We start from the raw sequence: 8,030 nt of genomic DNA, 5'->3' as shown, positions 1-8,030 counted from the left end.
ATGTTATCTGAATCAATATAGGCTAAACCAGACTTGAGCTATAGGATTCAGAGATTGTCAGCTGCAACTGCCAGGGTTTAATATTTGCTGAGCATAATTATTCTTTCCTGCTGGCATGGAAACCTGCTTTCAGCTGCTTTTGGCTGCAGTCAGGTAGGGCCCTGGCAAATTAAGGCAACAGAAAATACTCCGTTAATGTCAATGGGGTAGCTAACATATTCAGAAATTGGTTGTAGTTCAGGTAGTAAACATGTTTGACAAGAAATTATGCTGAATGATGGTGTCAAAACCAAGTCTATCCAAAGATATCAGTGGAAAAAAGCTAACTTTTTATCGAGAAAGCTGATGTTCCACCATTTTAACTCATGTCATTGCAACCCAGAAAGCAGGTCCTTGATCAGCAACACTGTATTTGTCAAGAGCAAGCTGTAAGAAGTCTTTTCATCTCTTCCTCTGAAAAGATTACTAGTTTCATGTAGGGGAAGAAACTACTGATGCAGCTCGTCTTGATGTCAGTAAGTCTTTGATTCAGTCCCGGAAAAGAGCTTGAAAGAAAGTCTGTAAGGTGAATGCATGTTACTATGTTAGCCTACCTCCTTCAAATGAGAAGGTCATTCAAGTCAGGTCACATAATCTGTCTCAAGGCTAATGTATTTGATATCCTTATCAATGAGTTGAGGGATGGGTTAGCATGTTGGTGATGCCAAGATGAGAAGATATTTAAAATTAATATGAACAATTGGAGGAAAAGTCTGAAAAGATAAAATTCAAAGTACAAAGGAACATGCTAGAAGAAAACTGAAAACATACTTGAAAAAAGGGAATAATCAAGATATGTTTCTTCATTGGGGACTTTTGTGGCTGAAAAACTGAAAGTGAAGAGATACTGTTGCAAAAAAAGGATCTACTGAAACTCACCAGCACAACCTCTCCTTCATTTATTTATAGGGATAGAGAGACAATGTGCTGGGCTGTTCTTCCACCCTTTTCCAGCTCTTATTTTTCCTCCAACCCATTCTGTAGGTACAACTCTGAGTTTTCCCCCAGGCAACAACTCTCCAATTGTTTGTCTCCACTGGAATTCTACTAGAGAAGATCCTTTTCCAAGCATTGTAGGGAAACCCACACCTACTAATCCCAGCCAGCCTCCTCCTAGGAATTTATACAAATCTGGCTTTCTGGAAGACTCCCACCACTTCCTTAGGATTTCTTCTACTTGACTTCTTCCTGAAGGTGCTGTCTCCATTTTGTATGGGACGATCCAAGTTACCGAGACATTTCCCCTTCCTGAGCCTTTTCTGAAGACAAAACACCTACCATCTGAAGGTTCCTTGGTGTCCAGGCCACTTCTCTCTTCCTTCTTCTCTTGATCCCCCTTGCAGGATCAATGTACATGTTCTCCTCCTTAGCCAGGCTCATTGATTTTGATGGCCAACACTTGTCAAATGTGGCAGGCACCTCAATGAACAGTTCTGGCCAAGCTAAGGCCTATACAACTGAAAAACATTGCAAGAGAGAGGAAATTATGATACTCTGGATAGTACTTGAGACCTCCAGCTAGAGTTTGAGCAGCTTATTTTTAGAAGGGTATAGAAAGGCTGGACATAATTCAGAGAAAAATAGGCACAATTATAAAGTTTCCAAAAATGAGGTAAACAGACAAAAAAATTAAAAAAAAAATAATTGCTTTTCCTAAAACTGGAATGAAAGGAGGATAAAACTGAGTGCAAAGTTATGGAGTGTTTCAAAAAAGTATGGTGAATGACAGTTCTTGAGAGACGGAACAATAATAAACTTAATTTGCAGGAAAGGACACTTAGGCTAGATAGCAGTTGAGCCTCATACACCACTCATTACATGATAGTCCAGGGAGGCAGATCTCAGGAGGCTACTGGAACCTTGGTCTGCAAGGGTTTTAAGGTTCTTTTGACATGTTCAAGAAATGCAGATGCTCCTGACCCTGTCTCAGAGGAGGGGTATATGTTACCTAGCTTCCTGGCACTTTTCCAGTGCCATTTCTTTGATTTCTTAAATAACTCTGAAACACTCTCACTTAGGGTTGGAATTATCGCTGTCCAGAGACTGTACCTCAGTGATCATCAAAGCACAGTGACAGAGAGTGCAAAAAGCCATAAGCATGGGGAAGGGGAGAGAAGCCATAAAGGAAGAATTGTTTTTAGGCAGAGAAAAATTATAATTCACCAAGTAAAAAGAGCAGACATCCAAATGGTTACTACAGAAACTGAATGTCCAGCTCAGCTTCCTTTCAGCAGTTACCTGCATAGAATGGTCAGTGCAATAGGGCAGGGAGTCATTCCTTTTCACTTCAGCACTAAGAGTGAATTTATAAACAGAATTTTTCATATTCCTTGAGACAACAATCCAGCAAGAAGGTCATATTATCCCCTCTTAAGAGTGTTTTAAAATACGCTTAACTCTTCTGAGTAAAATGTTCCTGTAAGGCAGACTTCTAGCCTGAAGGCTTCTCAATACCCTGCGCATTTGTATAAAGGTACAGCAAATTACTTTAATTAAGTCTTTTTTTAGCCTGATCATGCAAGCTTGGTTTTGTTAAACAATAAACAGTGACAGAAAATTTGATATTTAGGTAAATTTCCCTAAATTGTTCTGGAATACTGCTAGTATGTGAGATAGAGTAGTCTACCTGCACTATTTTTAACATTCCTACTTCCAGTAATGTCAAATATATCTAGAGCACTTAAGATTTGCCTTCCCAATTAACCCCTTATAATTTTGCCTACTAGAGATTAAATTTAGCTTTTTAACTTCTAGCAAGCAGAGAGTTAGCTTAATTGAAGGAGTGTTTGTGCTCCTCACCCTATTTTACCACAGTAGGCTGTAGAAGTTATTCTTTTGCCCCCTTTCCACTTCAGCTGGTAGGGCACACATCCAACTTACGTTATTATTTAGAGAAGAGAAATAGGGAGAGGAGTGTCTATTTCTGAGAAACATGACTCTCTATAATAATAAAAAAAGGTTAGTACATTTCTTTGCTTTTCTCACTTCTCAGTAGTCAGCAGTGCCATTAACACAATTTCTCTCAGGTCTGAGCCACCAGGGCTTCTTCTGCTCCATCTTCCTGGATTATCTTCTGTCTTGGGCTTTTGCTCCATCCTCATTGAGGCCCCTTAAACTGCAGCCATTGCCTTCCCTTGTGTTCAAGGCCCTGAGAAAGTCCCTGTTATCTTCAGTCAATGTGCCATCCCACCTTTTCCACACCCATGGGCATGGGTGTGACCAAATAAATATACACCAAGTTACTCTGCCACTCTGATGAAATGAGATTCATCTCATCCATCTTTGCCTCCAACCAGCTCCAGGTAAATCTGCCACCTACAGCCATCCTGTGTGTTCTCCATCCAGGCAACCAAGAAATGCTTCTAAGATAAAGAAGATGTTTTCTTACTACAAGAATCATTAATCCCGGCATTCCCAGGAGGCACTGAAGTCCCCAGCACATCTAGAAGAGCAAATCCATCACTGCTTTGCACAGTGCTTGGGGACCCTTAGATAGAAAGCCCTATCACAACTTCAAATGGTATTAGGACTCACTGCCAAATGCACAAATAAGCACTACAGGAAGATAGGAGAACACATCTCTCTAATGTCAGTGATTGTAACCTGTTATCTGAGCATCCCTGAGTGCACTGTGCTCCTCAGGAAGAGTGCTAGATAATAAATGCTTTTGGAAGCCACTGAAAAATCAGCAGGTTGCTGTCACACTACTAACTAGAAGTGAAAACAGATAATTCTACCAAGATATAAACAGCACAAATGGAAGAAACAGTGTGTGGGAGAGTGATCTGTATAGGAGATGAGGGAAGAAAATGAATCAGAAAACTTATATGTATTTTTGTAAATTCCTCTCTAGCCTTTCAACCTGCGGGAGCAGAAGCATGCTGCAACAGTAATTGGAGATGATTGTAGCTCTGCAGATGCCCTATTGTTTCTGTTTTTGTAAACAATAAAACTGCTCAGACATTAAAGACTGATAAATCAGTCTTCAGATGGATGCATACATACACACAAGCACAAAAATACATCACCAGGTAGAGCAGGCTATGAATTCACAGCCACTCTCTGATTACTACCTAAGCATCTTCTCACCAGGATAGTGATCAGCCACCACATGGTGACAGCCTGGGGGCACATACGTAGTGAGTAGCCAGAGGGCTGCTCTGTGTTCATACCTTTTTCAATCCATAGGAACTAAAGCTTGCTTGATAGCACAGTGTAAGCTGAAGTCCTTGGTGTGTTTAGTACATTAAACATGTCCACAGCTCCTCCTGTCCATCCTTGTTGTTTGATTTTCCTGGTATTTGTGACTCCTCTGAGGAGCCGAAGCACTTGAGGCAGTTTTAAAATACAGATCAGACCTCTTTATGAGGTCAGTCCCTGTCCAAGCCACTTCAAGGAAGCTAAATTATTACTTTTTCCCTCTCTGGAAGAGACTAGGGAGACTCCCATGGTGGAACTCTTCGGTACAGAATAAGGGGGCAGCAAATACCTGAAATTGTAAGTGGCTGTAGAAGAGATTACTGAACAAACTGAGAAAATTATCACTAACATCCCCTAAATAAATCTAAAATAAATTCTAAAAATTCTAAAATAAATCAAGGATGAAATAGGTGAGGTACCAGCAGTGGGGGGTAACTGGTTCTCTCAGGGCTTAATGGTGCAAAAAAAAAAGACAGTTTTAAGAGAGATGCTGTAAACTCCAGGGTAAAGGAACTGGTAAAGCTGATGCCTCTATTAAGCAAATTGGTAGAACCACTAAAGAATCAAAAGGAAATGATTACTCCCTTCCTGGAAAAATACAACCTGATTTGTGGATAAATATAACCTGATTTGGAAGAGCCAGCATGGCTTCTGCAAAGGGATGTATTCTCTTACAAACTTCTGAAGTGAGCAAAAAAAACATCGTAAGAACATTTTTTGTGGTTTCTGCTTGATCTGCAAGTTAGTACCTCTGAGCACCTGGCCTGGCAACAGTAAGAGGTCATGAAGGGAATGAAGGACCAAAATAGGACAGGACTGTGTTGTTGTTTTTTAGTCAAAACAGTATTTTATGGAAAATGTCAATTTGCAAAAGCCAGTTGTAATTCAAGTGAAGGTTTTTACAGTAGGTCCTAAAGCCCCATAGGTTGAGGTTCTGGTCAATCTAAAATGGCTCACCATTTTGTTCCAAATGAATGCTCGTATTGCTATTAGGCTATTGTCTAGTTCTAGTCTAAAATTAACACTAAAAAGAGAAGAACAAAAGAGCATTTATAAGCTTGAGATTTTACAAGACAAGAAAACTATGTCTTTACCACCCCAAAGTCCTAAATAATTAAGCATTTTGTTGCAATTTGAAGCAAAAGAGATCTCATTTCTCCTTATTCTTCAGGATCAACTATTCAGTCAATGTCTTGAAGTACCTGTACAAATCATTTAAGGAGTCTTGCCTATCCCCCATTACAGACATATTTGCTATTATATCAATCAATTCTTACAGGCCCTATCAGCATTTTCCACATAAATTTGATTTACAATCTGAAAAGTCAGCAAATTGGGGCAATAGCTCATCAAAGCAGCTGTACCTTTTTCAAACAGGAAGCATTTGTCTCAATTATTTCCCCTGCTTTCTGTTTTCTGAGTTCACAACTCCTTTATGCTGCTGCCACAGCTCTACATATTTTAACATTCATGCTAGAGAAGGTGCTGCCCATCAGGCAATTTGTGGGTGAGAATGGAGTATATTTACCTTATCACTCTAATGAGTAAAAGACCTTAGAGTGCATTCCTCATTCAGGGAAAAAGTGCAGATGTTGCTGTCTTAAAACACTAAGTGAAGCTCCCCAAGGCAAAACATTCACTGAACTATTTTAAATCATTGAACAATATAGGGTTAAAAATGCTTTCCTTGGTCTTACATAGTTGCATCTGTAAATTTGCATTTGTTGATGCCAGTGTCAGGGTTAAGCCTAAGGTTTTCTGGGTATGTTACAGTACAAGGAAAAAACATGAAGGGCAGTCTGCCTTTCTGGGGAGAGAAAAAAAAAAAAGATCATTTCATGCCAGCAGATGGCTGCAACTCATTACTGCATCAACATACAGCATGGAAAATGGAAAAAGAAATTAATTAGCATTCACCAGGAACACATAAAAGAAAATGATATGTGCTCATGCCATTTTATTTCGTGTCACATTAATCAAGTACCACATAACTGACAAAATGTGTTAAACTAACCATAGCTTTTGCTTGCAGTAGCAGATAAACTGAAAATTTCTCTCACACACAGATTTTATTTCCTTACAGACTGCAACAGAGAAGGCAGCTGGGCACACCCCTCTCCCCATCCCCAGCATTACTTACTAACTTACCGTCCCATTAATTTCACTGTAAATTATTCTCACCCAAGGCTACATTAGGCCTTGGCCCAGTCAGTTTCTGTCAGAAACCATAGCTCATCCCTGTTTAGCCAGCGACTTGTGTACCTGGTGAGGGGCTGCAGAGGGAAGCCCTTCTTCCTCCAGGGAGTCAGTCCCTGCAGCAGGAGGGGGACAGAGTTCAACTTGCTACAAGGGAATCTTACAGGGAACACCTACATTAGATGGATGCCAGGCTTTTTATTAATAACTTTAAAACATGTAAGTTGCTGCTGACAGTGACACAGAGTCTTTCACTGTGGATCTTGAGTTCTCCAAATCTCTAGCAAGTCTGTGAAAACCAGGGATTTTTTCCAAGTATGTGTAATAAGGATCTTGAAACTGGGATACTGCACAATCCTCAGCCGTCCTGAAAAGCAGCTGAGGCATCCTGGCTCAAGGAATTTTTGTGGCACACAAGCACAAACAAGCTAAACTGTCTTAAAAAGCACTCTGATTTGAAAGATGCCACTTCTTTTACTTTACAGAGCCCTGCCTCAAATCTAATCCAGCCACACACCTTACGTTTAAGCCACTGAATAAAATGCAGGTGTTGCATCAGTGCCACCCAGTGTAGCTTGTTCACAGGGGGCTAAAGACATCTGTGCTGTGGATGCCCCAGTTGGGTGTCACTGCAGCAGCCCCGTTACCCAGGGCTGGGGTCCAGCTGCACAAGGAGTGCTGAAGAAGGTGGCTGGGGCTTACCCAGTTCAGCCTCTTCAGCTAGCAGGGCACGACTGTAAATCTTGTCCCTGTAGCCTGCTTCCCAGCCACTTTTACCACAGGGAAGTGGGAAGAATCCCAGAATGGTTTGGGTTGGAAGGGACCTTAAAGATCATCTAGATCCAACCCCCCTGCCATGGGGAGGGACACCTCCCACTAGATCAGGTTACTCAAAGCCCCATCCAACCTGGCCTTGAACACTTCCAGGGGTGGGACACCCACAACATCCCTGGACAACCTGCTCCATCATCTCATAACCCTCAGTAAAAAATTTCCTCCTAACAAATCTCCCCCTCTTCCAGTTTTTATCTATTACGCCTTGTCTTCTCACTACAAGCCCTTGTAAAAAGTCCCTTCCCAACTTTCCTGTAGCCCCTTCAGCCACTGGAAGGCCACTAGTTACACAGTGATTCAAAACCGTCTGGAGTATTGTAGGGTAGCAATACAAGGGTGACAGTGGTGCTGCAAAGTACCATCAGAACTATTAGCTAACCAAGAGACAATAAATGGGATAACACATTTGAAACTGGGTCAGCTAAAAAGAAGGTCAGCTTAGCATTTTAAAGTTGCTCCATGGACCTTTTCACAGCAGTTTCAGGAGCAGTTACAAAGAGGGGCACCAGATGAATGTTGAATCTGTCCCAGTTTCTAGAAGAACATCTTGTTGCATTGTTTGTTGCTGCGTGAAAAATGACCTGTCAGTGAGTGAACACTAATACAAGAAACTGCCCTCAGCTGGGGCCGTGGGTAGTGGGTAAGGCAGAAAGACAGCACTGTGTTACTACCACACAACTATTTCCAGTTCAACCTTGCTGTGTCTTTCTGGGGTTTCAGAGCAGTGTGGTTGTCACCACTCACTTATCTATGCTGTCTAA

This window comes from Apus apus, chromosome 3 (assembly GCF_020740795.1).
Source record: "Apus apus isolate bApuApu2 chromosome 3, bApuApu2.pri.cur, whole genome shotgun sequence".
Taxonomy (NCBI): domain Eukaryota; kingdom Metazoa; phylum Chordata; class Aves; order Apodiformes; family Apodidae; genus Apus; species Apus apus.
The sequence above is the reverse complement of the archived record's forward strand: the minus strand, read 5'-3'. Positions refer to the sequence as shown.